Source organism: Coffea arabica, chromosome 5e, assembly GCF_036785885.1.
Source record: "Coffea arabica cultivar ET-39 chromosome 5e, Coffea Arabica ET-39 HiFi, whole genome shotgun sequence".
Taxonomy (NCBI): domain Eukaryota; kingdom Viridiplantae; phylum Streptophyta; class Magnoliopsida; order Gentianales; family Rubiaceae; genus Coffea; species Coffea arabica.
In genome coordinates, this window is record NC_092318.1 from 4,697,943 (window position 1) to 4,720,075 (window position 22,133).

The window sequence follows — 22,133 nt, forward strand, 5'->3', positions numbered from 1 at the left end:
CATTTTACTAGGTAATTTCCTTAGTTTCTATTATTAATAGAATTAACAATTTGTCATATTTGAACCTCTACATTTCTATACATGCTAGTCAATTAGTTCAATTTTTCCTCTAATCTTTCAAGTCTCTCCGAGGTACCCTTAACTATTTTTTCCCCCGCAATTTTTCATGCCAGTTTAGTCTCCATAGGTTATTGTTTTGATTGGAATCCTAGAAGATCAGTAGGTCTTTATTGATTGCTTTGATCTCTCCACCGAAATTTGGATGATTGCACCATGTAGACTCTATGAATTTGAGTAGGAGTTATTTTATGATGATCGTTGTAATTATCGATAAATTGCATCTGTTCACAATCAACACATTTATTAGTTCATGATTCCCTCTACATATGGTACAACAAGCAACACTTATGTTAGGTGAAGAACTAGTATCACCTCTCGTTTGCCTAATAAGCAATTTAATCACATTATTCATTTAGGCACTCAACATATTGAGAGTATCCATTTTCAACATATCTACAAATCTTGTTGGATTACCTCTTTCATTTACTCATTGATAGTTGTTGGCCGACATCTCCTCAATTAGGTTTTGATCTTTCTTGAGGGACTTTCCCATTAATGCGCCACCCACAGCTGCATCAATAGTAGTTTTAGTTTGACAGGTCAAATCATTATAAAATGTTTGAACTATAAGCTAATCAGAAAGTTCATGATGTGGAAATTTCCTTAACAAGTCTCTAATTCTTTCTCAAGTTTCATATAATGACTCACAATCATGTTGACAAAAACTAGTTATACGCATTCTATATTTAGCCAACTTTTCGAGTGGAAAATATTTATTCAAGAAAGTTCGAGATAAGGCGTTTTAACAAGTAAAAGTATGAAGAGCATGGGATTACAACCACATATTAGCTTTATAATGCAATGAAAAAAAAAGACCTAAATCTAATAGTATCTTCACTTATTCTATTCATTTTGATTATATCATAAATATCCAAGAAAATACCCAAGTAAGCATTTGGATCTTCTATGATATTACCTATAAATTGAGATTATTGAACTTATTTGTATAAGAGATGGTTTAGTTTCAAAATTGTGGGCATTTACCATTGGTCTTGTAATGATCGTCTAAGAATCTTGAGTTCTCGATGGAGCAAAATCTCTAAGAACTCACTATTTGGTTCTTGTTCCACCCTTCATTCAATGAAAGGCAATTCAACAGAAATTTTCTCTATTTAGTGTCTTTCCTTCTCCATTTGTAATGCACTCCTTCTTTGTTTTCTTATTGTTCTTTCAATTTCTAGATCAAAAAGAAGAATAACACGTAAAGTTCGGTGGCATACACTATAAGTCAGAGAAAATAATGATTTCTAAAAATTCACACCAACAACAAATACAAATTGTATGAAAAATTTGTAATAATTTTCACTAAAATTAAAGAAAAAGTCTAAATTAATAAAATTTGTTAGACCCTAATTTTTGCTACTCTTCAATAATAGCACAAAAAATTTGTCGGAATGTAAATATGCACTCAAGTTTAAAATCAAAATATACCCATTTGCTGCAAGCATATAAGCCAATACTATAGTTCAAGGTATATAAGAATCGATTCCAAGAGAAGTTTCTATCAAGTACAAAGTCCCTTACTTATTCTATTATTTATACTAATATCAATTTAAAGTAATAAAAAGTAAATGATTCACTAATTAATAACTTAAACTAAATAGTTTGTAGAGAAGCAAATGGAGAAAAAGCACCAAATACTAAGAATTTACGTTGTAAAATCCTCTAATGGCCCAAAAACATAAGTAAATGAATTATTGTTATTACTCTTGTCTAACAAGGGATTCATTTCAAAATTAACCAAAATTCACTCTCATGATAAATTGGATATCACTAACATTAGACTCTCCTACTCTGATCGTAAAGATCTAAACTAGTTAATTTACTACATGAAATATTTAAGAAAATCCACTTAAGTACACTCTTGCTCTCGTGAGTCTGCTCCTTAAGTTTCATTTATTTCCATTCCATTATTATGACTAATTTTCATTGAAATACAATACTAATAACTTGTAATTGATGATCAAACAATCATAAGAATTAAAACATGAATAAATAGATAAGTTAGTACAAAATGCAACATGAGTAAATAACATTCAACTCATAGTCAAGAAATCATTACTTTTATCTATTCCCTAGATCTAGAATTTAGTTTCACATATCAAGTAAAGCAAGTAAGCACAAGATTCATTGCAAAAACTCATGTTGATAAAAAAAAAAAGAGAGAGAGAAAGTTGAGAAAAGTTTAGCCAACAAAAGAACAAAACTCCCAAAGATCTTCTATTAATCCTCCCAAAATGAGTTTGTTACAATGAATGTTTTTCAAGTTCTTCTATAATTATCTCTTTTCTAAAAAGAGAAAAATATCTACTTCCAGTGCTAAAAACTAAAACCTTTAAGATCCTGCATACAAGACATATTTATAGATGAAAAAAAGTTAAGAATTAGGTTAAAATCTCATCTTTATAGCTGTAAAAAAGTCTACAAAACATCCCTTAAAAGTAATGAAATAATGGAGTTGAAATCAAGTAGAGCAAGTTAATCGAATTCCCTCCAGGAATCTGGTTGGGGATTCCTCATAGGATTCAATGCGGTCAAGAATCTAACCAAGGATTCTTGGACAGATTCCTCCCCCGTCTACCATTTGTTGCTCCAAAATTTCACTTTCTACCTTGAATTCCTCCCAGAATCCAACTAGGTATTCTTGGAGGGATTCGGTCTTACTTCATTGTTTGATAAGTTTCTCCAATTTCTTACTCTTGTGCACCTTTGAAACTCACCAACTTTGCAAATTTTAAGACTTCAATCAACATATTGCAAGCTTGTTTCTTATCTAAGATAAAGTTCATTTTCAACTCCTACAAAAACATAAAATTCATGCGAGTAAAAAGGGGACAAATCATATCAAAACCCTAATTGGCTATTAACACACATTCTAACCAAGATGACCTTATTTCTTCCTTTAACCTCCAAAAAGTGACTAAAAATGACAAAATCTCTCATCAAAAGATTGTGCAAGATAGTCACTTATCAGGTATCTTCCAGTCCTAATAGGGAGCATTGGAATGCTATCAAATGGATTCTCAGATATTTCAAGAGAACTTCCAAGTTGTGTTTGTGTTTCAGCAATGAAATGACAAAACAATGCTAAATGGGTACACCGATGCAGATATAGTAGGTAATCTCAATAATAGGAAGTCTGCATCTGAGTGTTTGATAATTTTTGTAGGGGAGCAATGTCATGACAAAACAAGGTGTAGAAGAGTATCATCCTTTTCAATACGAAAGCAAAGTATGTCGTAGCCACTAAAATATGTAAAAAGACTATGATTACAGAAATTCCTTTAAGAGTTCGATATGAAGTAAGGGAAGTACAGTTTTCCCTATGGCAGTTAAAATGTCATTCAATCGTGTAAGAATTCTATATTTCACTCTTGATCCAAACACATTAATGTGAGGTATTATTGGATTTGGGAAGTGTTGGATTCCAAGTTGTTGACACTTGAGAAGGTTCATACTAATGATAATGGTGCTGATATGTTGATCAAGGCACTGTCTAGAGAAAAACTCTTATTTTGTAGATAGGAAGTAGGCTTGATGGAGCTCTCAAATAATGTTGACGAGGTTCTACCATACACCAAATTTTAATAAAATCTAAACACCCCATTTTCTGCAAGTATACAGCTCGTTTATCGAGTATAGGGGTATTAGGTGTCAATCCCACAAGAAAGATTGTTAATTACCGATGGTTTTCTAATTTATTTATTATTTAGACTATTACAAACTCAAGAGATTAAATCTATACTACGAACATAAAATAAAAGTAATAAAAATAACAATAAAAAGCTCCTAGGTTATGGAATTCAATACTACTCTTGCAAGTAAATTTACCAGTTAATTGAATGTTATTATCTTGATTAGTTATGGTATAATTTCTTAATGTATATGAAACCTACTCTCATAATGAATCAACCATACTTGTAATTAATCCATACCTACTCTCGTGGTTATGAAATTAACTACAAACTTATTTCTTCGATGAAATTAAATGGAACAAGCTACTAAAGCGACAAAGGTGCATCTCTACTCTCATGAGTGTATTTCCTAAGTTAAGCACTTCCTTGAACTAGTGTCAAATTTCAATTCTCATTGCAAATTTAACACTTTAAGGTATCATAATTAATGGTCAGTTAATCATGATTAGAAAAGCAAATGTACTAAATAATTTGTTCAAAATAATATCATCAAATAATCAAGTAAATATCACTAACAAGATATAGAAAGTTCATCATAAGTTTAGGCATAAATTTTAGCAAAACATAATAAAATTCAAACTTTTTTTTTTTGAACACTTTTTTTTTAATCAAAATTTATTTATTCAAAAAGAACGAACGCCGAAGAATACAAGGCTTTGGTCAACACCATTTAATGCCTAACATAAGGAACTGCTAGCCTATCTAATCTCAGAAGAGCTTTAATCCTACGTGGCATCGCTTCTTCCCCGTTGTACACCACTTCGTGTCCCAATTGAGCCGAAGCCATTGCATCAGCAACCATATTCGCCTCGCGATAAACATGACTAACCGTTGCCCCCAGGTTTGCTAGTAGACACCGTAGCTTCCGCAGCACATTGCATAGTGGCCAGTTTGCCAAAGCCCCCGAGGAGATCATTCGAACGAGCGTATCCGAATCGCTCTCTGCCCTTACCCCTGTGAAGTGCCTTTCCTGGCAGTAGTTGAGACCCGCGAGTAGAGCAAGCGCCTCCGCATGTACCACACTCACCTCCCCAAACTCCTTGTAGAAGGCAAAGATCACCTTCCCTTCGCTGGACCGGACCACGCCTCCTCCGAAAGCCCCCGCTGAAGTGACACTGGCATCCGCGTTTAGTTTCAGATACTGCGGAGGGGGTTTGACCCATGCCACCAGCGACGGCCTCCGCCCTGCTACCACCTGCCTTCCTTTAGCCCAGACACAATCCCCGTCTCCCCGAAATGCGTGCCCTAATTTCTGCGCGTCCCCCAATTGCTCAATGAGGTTTCCCACCTGCCCAATAATACGCTCCGCGCTCATTCTCGATCCCTCGAAGCGCGCATGATTCCTAGCTCGCCAGATAAACCACAGGGACGCCACAGGAACGATCACCCGTATATGATTCGCTGTCACCAACTGGTGAGATAAGAACCATGACAATAGCAGCGAGGGAACCGCGTGGAACCCCCTCTGTATAATAAAATTCAAACTTGTATTGTAACTAAACATGAAATCAAATGCAAAAGAGAAAGTGATAGAAGAGAGATTACCGCTATCACATGAAGTCCAACTTTCTATCTTGCTCTTTAATTCTTTATCCAAATCTAGTTATAAATATAAGATGGATAAACTATACTAATTATATTATACTAATGAACTAAGAAAAGCTAGTAAAAACTATATTTTGGTAGTGTTTTAGCCTTCCAAAGTTATGCAAATATTCTCCAAGGCCTCTATTTATAGATGAATTCAAGTTCAAGATGAGTTGTTTCTAGTTGGCAATATTATCTCTTGAAATCATCAAAAGTTGTTTCTACACGTTTTCACATTTTTCTTTACAGCTACAGCCGAAATTCTTGCTGGAATTGAGTTGTAAAAAGTTGTGTGAATGCAGAGCAAGTTAAAGTGCAAGTTGCAGCTTCAATTGAAGAAAACGCAGGCATGAATACAAGGGCATGAGGTCGCATATTGACCCCCGTTTTGTCTTTTTGCAGGTTTCCTCATTTCTGATCAATCTTCAACTTTACTTTATTTTTGCGCCAGTTTCGACCGCTATTTTCTCGACGATGGAAGCTGAAATAGCTCTTGTGCAAAATACAAAGTTTTAGCCCTTTGAGTTATCTTTCCAATGCTTCAAGAATCATCCGATTTGGAGCTCTGTATATTGCAAAATGACCAAACTACCCTTGATTGGTCAAAACTCTGTTTCAGCTTTGGACAACAGAAATAACCAAAAGTATTTCAATGTTTTGACTAGGAAAACTCATGAACTGTGTGACGACCCCACCGTACCCAGAGACGTACCAAAGGGTTTAGCGAATCGTCTGTTTAGCTCGCGCCAGGGCTCGATACCAAAAACGAGAAAATAGATTTCACGCTAAAAGAAAGTTCTATATACACTATTACATCTTCAAAAGTTGTGTAAACTATTACATCAAGCCATACACACCACTAGTACCAGAAAGTAAACTCTAGAGAAACTACTAACTATAACTACCACAACAAATATATACATCTTATTAGTCAACTTATAACAAGTATTAGGGCAAAAATCACTATTCAAATAAACCAAAAGTCTATACACCTTTCCGAGCGATTCCCACGTCGACCCCTGCTAAGGAAAATAAATGGAATGGGGTAAGTTATATGCTTAGTGAATAATCGGGGGTAAAAACGTAAAATCACATCCAAATAAACATCTAACTAAGATATTTCGCATCAATAAACAGAAATATAACATCACAATGGTATGATACAAGTGGCTTCAAAACCAGTTCAATTCCCCGAGTTTGACCATCTGTTGACACTCCGTCAACCAAAATACTCATTGTCCGTAAACTCCACTTATTTTTTCCGTTCACCTTATCAACTCCCGCTGGCCAGTCAACAGCACACAGCAGCTCGAGCAAAAACAAAATCACATTTGCTTTAACAAAGAACAAAATTCCAAGGTTAGTATAGAATTAACTTCGACCAAGTCCCGGCCGACTCGAATAGTCCGTCTACCCTTGGAATCAGGTTGGAATCAATCCCTGAGATATTCAATCTCTCAACAAAGGATATCTCTCAACAAAGTACTTCATCAAAATATTCAAGTCATGTAATCACCCCAACAGCATACAACACAAGGGGGATACTCAACATAAGGCATGTATTCTCACATATTAAATCAAGAACAGAGAATGAGTTTAGATCGAGTGAGATAAAGTACACCCTTGTCTAAGTACCCATTTAACATATACAAAGTACTTTGACAATTTATACATAACAAACCCAATTACTGACCCAAAACAACTAGCACGCAACTCAAAGCAATTTATACAGGTCCATTGACTCCGTCCGGGTCGTCACTGCTTGTGATAGAAGATTATACTCAACTATCAGTCAAACAACCATTATGATGGAAATAAAAACTAAAACGGCCAAAGTGGCGAAAAGGGTAAAGAAATGCATGCGCGCTTGTTTAGTTTTGGCAATGAAACGATTAAAATTTTGGAATTCTCATTTGAATCGAAAAGACAAGGAAAACGTATTTGTATTGGTCACTACTTTCACTTTTCCAAGGGTACGAGTTTCGGCCAAATTCCAATTTCTATACCTCTACGAAAGAAGATTCGAATACCCTAGACAATTCAAGTTCAATTCGTCCTCAAATCTTTGCTCAAGTCGCGAGTACATCCACCTAGTTCTCGAGTGAAAATTTGGGCGGCATGCCCTTTGTATTTAGCTATTTTTCAGTCATTTATGACTTCATTATTTTCCTCAAATCAACCCCAAAGCCACACATAAGCAATGTTAACACAATAGCCCTTCAACTAGGCTCAATGTCATCCAATTACAACATAAGTCTAACAATGCGACCGGAAACAAGTTTTAAAGACAAATGGCTTAATAGCAGGTTTGACGTCTCTTGGCGTTTCGGTCACAACTAAAGCTACGCCTATTGGATTGGGGTACACTTTATACCGTTTCGAAGCTAAGACAAAAAACTACATTTCCTATGAATACATCAACACCCAATTCATTCATTTTCAAGATCAAAATGTGCAATATCAGAGAAAACAGAACACTATCCACGAAACATTGCATTTGGCAGTCAGGGGTATTTTAGTCATTTCACATGTTACAGTGCTCCAATTGAGTTGAAATTTTACAGGAAGCTATATAAACCATTTCCTACAACTTTTATGTTTTGACTTAGGCCTGATTCAGCCTCTATCATGGACGAACATACAGGTCAGTAACAGGACAGATTGGTCTCAAATTTCTGGAATTTGATGATTCAATGCTTAAAACTAACATTCATGTCTTGAATCACTACCCCAAGTCCCTATCCAAACTTATCAACATCATATACTAGATAAAAACAAGAATCACAACTGAAAATATCAAACCCTAGCTCAACATTCCACCATATCATGCAAAACTCCCTAATTAACCTTCATAAGCCAAGAATATGAGTTTCTATCCAAATTTTAGCAAGATTAAGTACAAGAAAAGGAAAGAAAACCATAATACCTCACCAAGGCTGCTTGCAAGAGAAAACCACAGCCTTTCATTCCAAAACTTTACCACACAAAGCTTCCTAAGTTCCCAAGTGAGAGTTTAATCCGTTTAGATTTTGGACTCAACTTAAACAAAGCCAAAAATCAATATTGAAAGTGTGGTGTTTCTTCTCTCTTTTCTCCCTCTAACTCATAGCCACCATGGAGGAAATGAGGAAGGAATGAAGCTCCAAGAAAGATAAGAAGATAGGACTTGGTTTGAATCAAAGTTGGTTGGATGACTTCCAAGTGTCACCTTAGGATTGAATCTCAAATTTTTCTTCTTTTCTCTCTTTTCTTTGGTCAAAGATTGTGGCTGGTTTAAGGGATATTTTAGGGTTAATTAGCTGAAATAAAAGTAAGGATATTAAGGTAATAAAGTAGTGTTCAAATGATGTACTCACTCGGTAACAAACGGTACATGTCGGTTCACATCGTTGTTCCATGACTCGCACGTACTAGGGTTTTCACTTATATTTCACTAACTTATTATTATTACTTCTAATCACATACTTTTTCTTATCAAAAACTCACTCTTAACTACCAAATTTAGTACACACTCTGTACTTAGTAATTACACTACTGAAAGACGTAAAAACCCTAGTTTACCCTAACGATGAAAGTAAAGGGGAAAACTCTTAATCCTATTCTTTATTTTAACCATTGGGAAGGTAAATGAGTAGTATAGCTATTATAAAGTAATGGATTCCAAATAAAAGGGAATTTTAAGAAAAATATGAGGGATTTTACAAGTCCTCACAAACTGGATTTCAATATTTATATAAGAAATGTAGAATTATGTGTTAACTTCAAAATGGCTCAAGAATCACCTCAATCCGATACTTGTAACTCAAGATATAGCAGAAATACCAATAGGTGTCAATGCCGTCAAATTGCCTTTCTTTTATACTTGATTGCATATCATCTTTTGATCATTTTGCATTTCATATTTTCTTTGAATCACTTCAAATCATCCAAATATCTTCTAAATTCATTCCAATTGATAATTGTATCATTAAACTTACAAAAATATAAAATTTTCACCATTTAAACACATAAAAACACATTTTTTCACACTTTGAACCACAAAATGTAAATTTCACTAGAAACCTAGTTAATTAGCTATAAAAATAAATAAAATACACCAAACTAAATAATAAAATACAGTTAAAACATTTAAAATATATATTGGGGAGAACAAAGTGAGAGAAAGCAGGAGATTGGGGAGAAAAGGTTAGAGAGAGAATGAAAGTTTGCAACTTCAAAATCTTGATCGAATAATGATTTGAAATTCAATTGAGATAAATTTTAGTCATGCGATCCTCTCGTCAACCTCTACTCATTTACCAGTTTCGATTTTGGAGTTCCTCTTGGCCTGCTAACACCCTTCCAAATCCATTTCTTAGAAATTTGTAACTTTTAGGAGATGAATTTGTAGCAATTTCACTTGGTTAATTTTGATAACATTGTTATCATCCTTTTTTTTTTGAATAACCTATATGTTCCATTATTGTGATAGTGGAAATTTTGACTGAATTAGATCCCGTAATTTTTTCAATTTAGGTTTTCTACATTAAAAATCTTGTTGTCCTGTAACTTCTATTTTTTTGCATTTTACTATTATTGTTGATAAAGTTGTTTAGTGATTTTGTTTGTTCCTATTTTAATTGATACTTGAGAAAAGAGTAAATTTTCCTATTTAACTCTGATTGTTGGGTAATTTGTTGGTGGGATAAAACCCAAATCCAACAAATAAACGGTTTGTGGGATAAAACCCAAATCCAACAATTATTATTATTTAACACAAGATAGAAACGTCAACTTTGCATTGTATGAACTGCTTTCAAGAATAGAAAGAAACCCATTAACAAGTGTGGCTAGGAGTGTTGCAAAAGCTAAACCTTTTTTTATATAAAATACTATATAAAGAATAATAAATTAGTTCAACTCATGATTTCATTTTCTAAAATCCAATAATGAAAATTCACAAAACATCCTGAAACTTTCCTCTAGGCAGCTTTAAGGTCCATCTTCTTTGTCCTTGAGTTCCATTCCAACATTTGAATTTAATTTGATTATTATTAATTTTGCATGACAGTTGACCCTCCATTTGTCAAGATTTGTAAATTTGACATCTTGACTTTTATGTTTTACTAACTTTTCTATTATGAAATTGATAATTTCAACAATTTTCGTTTTGTCATCCACACTCATTGTATGACGTAATGCCAAATCTAACAATCACATAACAATGGACTTGAATTGCACCTTTCGATCATCAAATCTTTTCATTTTTGTGATTTCATCGATCACCGTCTCTTTAGTTTCAATACCAAATAAATACTAATATGCATCCCAACAAAATAAACTTGTCCACCCTTAACATGTTATAACGTGCACCAGAGGTTGCATTTACATAAACAAAATCAACAAAAAATATTAACGTTGAAACCAATATATATGTAATATATATAATGGTAGACTCGACTAAACAGAAGAATATTGTTTATGATGATTACTACTGATGTCGCGCACCACATTATCACAAAGATTATTCCAAAAGCACCTGAAACTACTTGCTGGCCCACCTATTGTGTAACTATAAGACAATCACTTAGATTGAGAGCAATCATAATCATTTTAATTATTTAAAACATGACAATTACCCATACTAATTACTCTCACAAAATTCAGAAGTTTTGGCATTATCGCCACCACTAACACCACCAAATTCAAATGGTTTAAACTGTTCACCGGAATCTTTATTATCAGCTATAGCCCCAGGCTAAACTGTAGCCCCATTCTCGATAGATTTGTAAGCCAACCTAGCAAAGAGAAGATGATTGAGATAACCATTATACTTTACTAACTTTTCTACCACTAAATTGATAATTTCAACAATTTTCGTTTTGTCATCCACACTCAATGTATGATGTAATATCAAATCAAACAATCGCACAGCAATTGACTTGAATTGCACCTTTCGATCATCAAATCTTTTCATTTTTTTCTTCATGTCATCGATCACCATTTCTATAGTTTCAATACCAAAAAAATACTAATATGCATCACAACAAAATATACTTGTCCACCCTTAACATGTTATCACGTGCACCAGAGGATGCATTTACATAAACAAAATCAACAAAAAATTTTTATTTTGAAACCAATATATAGGTAACATATATAATGGTAGATTTGACTAAATGAAAAAATATTGTTATATGATGATTACTACTGATGTCACGCACCACATTATCACAGATTATTCCAAAAGCACCTGAAATTACTTGCCAGCCCACCTACTGTGCAACAATAAGACAATCACTAAGGTTGAGAGTAAGCATAACTATTTCAATTATTTAAAACATGACAATTACCCATGCTAATTACCCTTACAAAATCCAGAAGTTTTGGCATTATCACCACCACTAACACCACCAAATTCAAATGATTTAGACTCTTCACTGGAATCTTTATTATCAACTATAACCCCAGGATTAACTGTAACCCCATTCTCGATAGATTTGTGAGCCAACCTAACAAATAGAAGAAGATTGAGATGACCTTTATGCTTTACTAACTTTTCTACCACTAAATTGATAATTTCAACAATTTTCGTTTTGTCATCAACACTCAATGTATGATGTAATGCCAAATCAAACAATCACATAGCAATTGACTTGAATTGTACTTTTCGATCATCAAATCTTTTCATTTTTTCTCGAGGTCATCCATCACCATCTCTTTAGTTTCAATACCGAATAAATACTAATATACATCCCAAAAAAATAAATTTGTCTAACCTTAACATGTTATCACGTGCATCAGAAGATGCATCTCCATAAACAAAATCAATAAAAAATTTTCATGTTGAAACCAATATATATATAACATATATAATGGTGGACTCGATTAAATAGAAGAATATTGTTGTATGATGATAACTACTGATGTCGTGAACCACATTATCACAGATTATTCCAAAAGCACCTGAAATTACTTGCCGGCCCACCTATTGTGCAACAATAAAATAATCACTTAGGTTGAGAGTAATCGTAACTATTTCAATTATTTAAAACATGACAATTATCCATGCTACTTACCCTCACAAAATCCAGAAATTTTGGCATTATCGCCACCACTAACACCACCAAATTCAAATGATTTAGACTCTTCACTGAAATTTTTATTATCAGCTATAGCCTCAAACTTAACTGTAGACCCATTCTCGATAGATTTGTGAGCCAACCTAGCAAAGAGAAGAAGATTGAGAAGACCTTTATGCTTTACTAACTTTTCTACTACTAAATAGATAATTTCAACAATTTTCGTTTTGTCATCCACACTCAATGTATGATGTAATGCCAAATCAAACAATCATATAGCAATTGACTTGAATTGCACCTTTCAATTGTCAAATCTTCTAATTTTTTCTTGATGTCATCGATCACCATTTCTTTAGTTTCAATACTAAATAAATACTACTATACATTCCAACAAAATAAATTCGTCCAACATTAGCATGTTATCACGTACACCAGAGGATGCATCTCCATAAATAAAATCAACAAAAAATTTTCACGTTGAAACCAATATATATGTAACATATAGAATGGTGGACTCGATTAAATAAAAGAATATTGTTGTATGATGATTACTACAGATGTCGCGCACCACATTATCACAGAGATTATTCCAAAAGCACATGAAACTACTTGTTGCCCCACCTGTTGTGCAACAATAAGATAATCACTTAGGTTGAAAACAATCATAACCACTTCAATTATTTAGAACATGACAATTACCCATGCTAATTACCCTCACAAAATTCAGAAGTTTTGGCATTATCGCCACCACTAACACCACCAAATTCAAATGATTTAGACTCTTCACTGGAATCCTTACTATCAGCTATAGCCCTATGCTTAACTGTAGTTCCATCCTTGATAGATTTGTGAACTAACCTAACAAAGAGAAGAAAATTGAGATGACCTTTATTCATTACTAAATTTTCCACCACTAAATTGATAATTTCAATAATTTTCGTTTTGACATCTACATCCAACGTATGATGTAATGCCAAATCAAACAATCACATAGCAATTGATTTGAATTGTACCTTTCGATCATCAAATCTTTTTATTTTTTCTTGATGTCATCGATCACCATCTCTTTAGTTTCAATACCAAATAAATACTAATATATATCCCAACAAAATAAATTTGTCTAACCTTAACATGTTATCACGTGCACCAGAGAATGCATCTCCATAAACAAAATCAATAAAAAATTTTCACGTTGAAACCAGTATACATGTGACATATATAATGGTGAATTCGACTAAATAAAAGAATATTGTTATATGATGATTAATACAGAAGTCCCGCACCACAGTATCACGGATTATTCCAAAAACACCTGAAATTACTTGTTGGCTCACCTATTGTGCAACAATAAGACAATCACTTGGGTTGAGAGTAATCAAAACCATTTCAATTATTTATGTGACAGCCCCACCTTCCCCTAAGGCGAACCAAAGAGGTTAGCGGACTGCCTGCCCAGCTCTCGCCAGGACTAACGGTGCAGAATAGAGCGATCTTTCACGTTCCGGAACTTATAACGCGCGCAAATAAGGCAAAAGGGCAAAATAACCCAAAATAAAAGAAACAAAATCCGGAGTCGGCCATGAATAGTAACCGACTCGTCCGAACCCAACCAAACATCGAATTACATAAACCACATAACATTTAGCCTTTACAAACCAAAAATGACATTTAAAAGTGATACAGAAGTCGCTACATATATGGTTTGCCAAAACAAAAGTGAAAACGGCCCTAATGATACATTTAGGGTCCCATTTTATATACAATACAAAAGAGTCATTCATCTAGTTCATTCGACAACCATTTATCAAAATTCATCCCAAAAGAGTCATATTCCTTTTATACATCAAGTTTATAAAAGGCCGGATTCAGTCCAGTGACTTTTCGTTCAAAATTTAACTTTTGCCGTTTGAAATCCAAATCGATTCAAAGTTCATCCAAACATCAACCAAGCATATATACATTGAAATTCAACTTTTACAACCATAGTGTCATGCCAAAAACCATCTATCATGAATATACATACTCGGTTTGCCAATCAAAGAAAATGAACCCAATAGGGTTTCATTCGACCAGCTAAACAAATGCCATTTACACTAGCTCAACTTGGCAATTGACTATCCAAATCAGTCCCAAAAGTAATTATATCCCTGTAAGGAAAACAAATGGAACGGGATGAGCTAAAGCCCAGTGAGTTACTACCACATAAGCAACTAAGAGCATATAGCATAACCTTTCATTTCAAGTACACAATTAAGGAATGAAACACATCGATAAAAGGATACGGACGGCTCTCAAGAGCCCATTTCCACGCTTCCATTCTTGATCCAACCTCATTGACCCTCCGTCAATGTTGAAGAGTAACCAACCGTAGACTCCTCTTCTCTCCCATTCCTTCCACCAAACATCCCCCTACCGGGCCCGCACTCCAAACACTTGCACTGTGGTATTACTCGAGTATACCGGAATCAAGAGTCTCTCATACTACAAGATTCCTTATAACTTTACCCAAGGCTCATTAATTGTCACGACCAAACCCTTGTCGGCTCGATTCAATCAACTACCAATGGGGTTGAGCTCAATGATAACATTTGTAGTCGTTGGATACTTGTCCAATCGATATCAAGTCATGTATTTCATTTCATATATCAGTTCATATAACTTTCCAATAACTTTCCAATAACTTTTCAATAACATGTGAAACAATAAGTGAGAGTGATAAAGTACACTCTCACATCAATCCATTAACATACAACATCTCAAGTTCAAATATCAAAGCCATATAATAGCACACAAGTGAGTAGTACACTCACCAATCAATTAAGTGCTATTTCATGCACTTCCGTCAGGAGAATGTCGTGAGCTATCGTCACGCCCTAGAACATGTAAACAAATACCATAAGACTCGATAACGAGTCATAAAGTCAAACCAATTATCGCCCAATAGGGTTTCATGCATGGAAATTCAAGGGTTCAATACTTAACCTTTACTCAAGTCGAGAATATAGTTTTCTAAATCTCGAGAAAAAAATGCGGGCAGCATGCCCTTTGTGTTTACCAAATTTTCCAGCCATAAGGCTTCATTATTTTTCTTCAATCACAACCCAACAACACACATATAAGCATTTCATGTCAAGAGCCGTTCCATAGGCTCACAATATCATAAAACAAGAAACCATACCGAGCCATAAACAACACCAATTTACAACCCCAATAGGGTTTTATAAACATATACAAGCATGAAAGCAAACCAGAAATTAAGAAAGGCTTCAATGTTGGCCTTGATAAGAAAACCGGTTTTGACGTCATAATGCGGTAATGGCACAACTCTCACTACAATGATCGGTTGGGGGTGTAAGACCCACCGTTTCGAAGCTATGAAACAGGGCTACAACAATGTAGAAGGCCTCTCAGTCCAAATCCTAGCACAACTAGGTCAAAAGTGCCAAATACCAAACCAGAATTACCAAAACAGATTTGCAAAACACAGAAAACTGTAATCGGTATATCTCAGTCCATACAAGTCTAAATGCCGAAATTCCAAAGGCATAAGTTATTTAAGACATCCAGATACATTTCATCAGAAGACACCAACTCCAAAATCCAAACCAATTCCAGTCAAAACAGGCAATTACTATCGCAGTTCGGACCTTCTGTGCACCAAAAACAGCAACAGCAAAAACGGCATAACTCACTCTACACTTGGCCAATTTCCCTGAAATTTTGCAGGCACACTAAACTCATCAATACCTACAACTTTCATGTTTTGAGGAAAGTCCAATTCGGCCTCTAGCTATGACCTAAAATTTCGGACAGAATAGGGGTTCAAGAACCCTAACTTTTCACATTTCATTCCAAATCCAAAATTGATTGCATTTAACAACAATTCACACCTACAAGAGCCAAAGCCCCTTATTACCACCATCATACTAGTCCAAAACATCAAAATCATATGAAACCAGAAAATTCATCATAAAATGGAAAACTTCACCAAATCAAGCCAAACCAAGAAATAAATCATATAATCCAACACTCAAGCCACTTCTAAGCATAATATAACCATCATTAGGTGTAGTAGGGTGTTCAAGCATCACTTACCAAGGAATTAAGAGAGATAGAGAGGTTGGCCACCTTAGAGCTTCAAAACAACTTCACCAAGCAACTTACTATCACTAGAAGATAAGGTTTTATGGAGTAGAATCTAGTCTAAGCCTTTGTTCATGGAAGATTGAAGCTTATGGAAGCTTGAAAGTTAGGAAATTGTCTTCTTCTTTGAGAGAGAGAGAGCCGGCCATCAAGGGTGCAAAAATGGTGAATTTTGTGCAATTTTTTTGAGATATTTAACCTTTGGTCAAAAAAGTCAAAATTGTGAATAGTAATTCTTAAAAGGCATCAAATGAGAAGGTGACACTTGTTACCTCCTTAAATGCATTCCTATCTTTCTTTTCTCTCTCACATCAATCACTTCACACACTCTACTCATCTCTTAACACCCGATAAATTTTAAACAGTATCCGAAACTTAACCTTATTGGCCGAATTTTTCCAAACTTTTCGCACTAGTGGGTCCCACATCCACTATTTACTCTTAATTTTCTAAAAATTCTCCAATGCTAGAAAAATCATCTTAAAACTATAATTGCTCATAAAATCCACTAAGAAAATATTTTTAAGCCAGAAAATGCAGAAAACATGCAATTAAGAGGAAATAAACCCTAGGAAAATAATTAGGGTTTTACGGGTTCTCACAATTTAAAACATAACAATTACTCATGCTAATTAGCCTCACAAAATTCAAAAGTTTTGATATTATTGCTACCGCTAACACCACTAAATTGAAATGATTTAGACTCTTCACTGCACTCTTTTTTATCAGCTATAGCCACTGGCTTAACTGTAGCTCTATTCTCGGTAGATTTGTGAGCCAACCAAGCCAAGAGAAGAAGATTGAGATGACCTTTATGCTTTACTAACTTTTCTACCACTAAATTGATAATTTCAACAATTTTTGTTTTGTCATCCACACTCAATGTATGATGTAATACCAAATCAAACAATCACATAGCAATTGACTTTAATTGCAACTTTCGATCATCAAATCTTTTCATTTTTTCTTAATGGCATCGATCATTATCTCTTTAGTTTCATTACCAAATAAATACTAATATGCATCTCAACAAAATAAATTTGTCCACCCATAACATGTTATCACGTGCATCAGAAGATGCATCTACATAAACAAAATCAACAAAAAATTTTCACGTTGAAACTAATATATATGTAACATACATAATGGTGGACCCGACTAAATAGAAGAATATTAATGTATGATGATTACTACTGATGTCGCGCAACACATTATTACAGAGATTATTCCAAATGCACCTGAAACAATTTGCTGGCCTACCTATTGTACAATAATTAGCCAATCACTTAGGTTGAGAGCAATCATAACCATTTCAATTATTTAAAAGATGACAATTACCAATGCTAATTATCCTCACAAAATTCAGAAGTTTTGGCATTATCGCCACCACTAACACAACCAAATTTAAATGATTTAGGTTGTTCTTTGGAATTTTTATTATCAGTTATAGTCTCAGGTTTAACTGTAGCCCAATTCTAGATAGATTTGTGAGCAAACCAATGAAAGAGAAGAAGATTGAAATGACATTTATTTTTTACTAATTTTTTTGCTGCTAAATTGATAATTACAACAATTTTTATTTTGTCATCCACACTCAATGTATGATGTAATGTCAAATCAAACAATCATATAACAATTGACTTGAATTGCAACTTTCGATCATCAAATCTTTTCATTTTTTCTTGATGTCATCAATCACCATCTCTTTATTTTCAATACCAAAAAAATACTACTATGTATCCCAACAAAATAAATTTGTCCACGCTTAACATGTTATCACGTGCATCAGAAAATGCATCTACAAAAATAAAATCAACAAAAAATTTTCACGTTGAAACCAATATATGTAACATATATAGTGGTGGACTCGACTAAATAAAAGAATATTGTTGTATGATGATTACTATTGATGTCGCCTACCACATTATCAAAGAGATTATTTCAAAAGCACCTGAAACTACTTGTTGGCCCACCTATTATGCAACAATAAGACAATCACTTAAGTTGAGAGCAATCATAATCACTTCAATTATTTAAAACATGACAATTACTCATGCTAATTACCCTCACAAAATTCAGAAGTTTTGGCATTATCGCCATCGCTAACACCACCAAATTCAACTGATTTAGACTCTTCACTGCAATCTTTATTATCAGCTATAGCCCCACGCTTAACTGTAGCTCCATCCTCGATAGATTTGTAAGCCAACCTAGCAGAGAGAAGAAAATTGAGATGACCTTTATGCTTTACTAACTTTTCTACCACTAAATTGATAATTTCAACAATTTTCGTTTTGTCATCCACATTCAATATATGATGTAATACCAAATCAAACAATCACATGGCAATTGATTTGAATTGCAACTTTCGATCATCAAATCTTTTCATTTTTTCTTGATGTCATCGATCACTATCTCTTTAGTTTCAATACCAAATAAATACTAATATGCATCTCAACAAAATAAATTTATCCACCCTTAACATATTATCACGTGCATCAGAAGATGCATCTACATAAACAAAATAAACAAAAAATTTTTACGTTGAAACCAATATATATGTAACATATATAATGGTGGACTCGACTAAATAGAAGAATATTGTTGTATGATGATTACTACTGATGTCGCGCACCACATTATCACAGAGATTATTCCAAAAGCACTGAAACTATTTGCTGGCCCACCAATTGTGCAACAATAAGCCAATCACTTAGGTTGAGAGCAATCATAACCATTTCAATTATTTAAAATATGACAATTACCCATGCTAATTAGTCTCACAAAATCCAGAAATTTTGGCATTACCGCCACCACTAACACCACCAAATTCAAATGATTTATGCTCTTCACTGAAATTTTTATTATCAGCTATAGTTCTAGGCGTAACTGTAGCCCAATTCTCGATAGATTTGTGAGCCAACCTAACAAAGAGAAGAAGATTGAGATGACCTTTATATTTTACAAAGTTTTCTACCACTAAATTGATAATTTCAATAATTTTCGTTTTGTCATCCACACTCAATGTTTGATGTAATGCCAAATCAAACAATCACATAGCAATTGGCTTGAATTGCAACTTTCGATCATCAAACCTTTTCATTTTTTCTTGATGTCATCAATCACCATCTCTTTATTTTCAATACCAAAAAAATACTAATATGTATCCCAACAAAATAAATTTGTCCACGCTTAACATGTTATCACGTGCATCAGAAAATGCATCTACAAAAATAAAATCAACAAAAAATTTTCACGTTGAAACCAATATATGTAACATATATAGTGGTGGACTCGACTAAATAAAAGAATATTGTTGTATGATGATTACTATTGATGTCGCCTACCACATTATCAAAGAGATTATTTCAAAAGCACCTGAAACTACTTGTTGGCCCACCTATTATGCAACAATAAGACAATCACTTAAGTTGAGAGCAATCATAATCACTTCAATTATTTAAAACATGACAATTACTCATGCTAATTACCCTCACAAAATTCAGAAGTTTTGGCATTATCGCCATCGCTAACACCACCAAATTCAACTGATTTAGACTCTTCACTGCAATCTTTATTATCAGCTATAGCCCCACGCTTAACTGTAGCTCCATCCTCGATAGATTTGTAAGCCAACCTAGCAGAGAGAAGAAAATTGAGATGACCTTTATGCTTTACTAACTTTTCTACCACTAAATTGATAATTTCAACAATTTTCGTTTTGTCATCCACATTCAATATATGATGTAATACCAAATCAAACAATCACATGGCAATTGATTTGAATTGCAACTTTCGATCATCAAATCTTTTCATTTTTTCTTGATGTCATCGATCACTATCTCTTTAGTTTCAATACCAAATAAATACTAATATGCATCTCAACAAAATAAATTTATCCACCCTTAACATATTATCACGTGCATCAGAAGATGCATCTACATAAACAAAATAAACAAAAAATTTTTACGTTGAAACCAATATATATGTAACATATATAATGGTGGACTCGACTAAATAGAAGAATATTGTTGTATGATGATTACTACTGATGTCGCGCACCACATTATCACAGAGATTATTCCAAAAGCACTGAAACTATTTGCTGGCCCACCTATTGTGCAACAATAAGCCAATCACTTAGGTTGAGAGCAATCATAACCATTTCAATTATTTAAAATATGACAATTACCCATGCTAATTAGTCTCACAAAATCCAGAAATTTTGGCATTACCGCCACCACTAACACCACCAAATTCAAATGATTTATGCTCTTCACTGAAATTTTTATTATCAGCTATAGTTCTAGGCGTAACTGTAGCCCAATTCTCGATAGATTTGTGAGCCAACCTAACAAAGAGAAGAAGATTGAGATGACCTTTATATTTTACAAAGTTTTCTACCACTAAATTGATAATTTCAATAATTTTCGTTTTGTCATCCACACTCAATGTTTGATGTAATGCCAAATCAAACAATCACATAGCAATTGGCTTGAATTGCAACTTTCGATCATCAAACCTTTTCATTTTTTCTTGATGTCATCAATCACCATCTCTTTATTTTCAATACCAAAAAAATACTAATATGTATCCCAACAAAATAAATTTGTCCACGCTTAACATGTTATCACGTGCATCAGAAAATGCATCTACAAAAATAAAATAAACAAAAAATTTTCACGTTGAAACCAATATATGTAACATATATAGTGGTGGACTCGACTAAATAAAAGAATATTGTTGTATGATGATTACTATTGATGTCGCCTACCACATTATCAAAGAGATTATTTCAAAAGCACCTGAAACTACTTGTTGGCCCACCTATTATGCAACAATAAGACAATCACTTAAGTTGAGAGCAATCATAATCACTTCAATTATTTAAAACATGACAATTACTCATGCTAATTACCCTCACAAAATTCAGAAGTTTTGGCATTATCGCCATCGCTAACACCACCAAATTCAACTGATTTAGACTCTTCACTGCAATCTTTATTATCAGCTATAGCCCCACGCTTAACTGTAGCTCCATCCTCGATAGATTTGTAAGCCAACCTAGCAGAGAGAAGAAAATTGAGATGACCTTTATGCTTTACTAACTTTTCTACCACTAAATTGATAATTTCAACAATTTTCGTTTTGTCATCCACATTCAATATATGATGTAATACCAAATCAAACAATCACATGGCAATTGATTTGAATTGCAACTTTCGATCATCAAATCTTTTCATTTTTTCTTGATGTCATCGATCACTATCTCTTTAGTTTCAATACCAAATAAATACTAATATGCATCTCAACAAAATAAATTTATCCACCCTTAACATATTATCACGTGCATCAGAAGATGCATCTACATAAACAAAATAAACAAAAAATTTTTACGTTGAAACCAATATATATGTAACATATATAATGGTGGACTCGACTAAATAGAAGAATATTGTTGTATGATGATTACTACTGATGTCGCGCACCACATTATCACAGAGATTATTCCAAAAGCACTGAAACT

General features: G+C 33.8%; 1 non-coding gene across 1 annotated transcript; it reads left to right on the top strand.

Annotated features, from left to right (window-relative positions):
• The first annotated feature begins 701 nt into the window (after positions 1 to 701).
• LOC113722773 (small nucleolar RNA R71) lies at positions 702 to 808 on the top strand. The gene has a single exon (XR_003456823.1). It is a non-coding gene; the product is annotated as a small nucleolar RNA R71 (small nucleolar RNA).
• Positions 809 to 22,133: the final 21,325 nt, after the last annotated feature.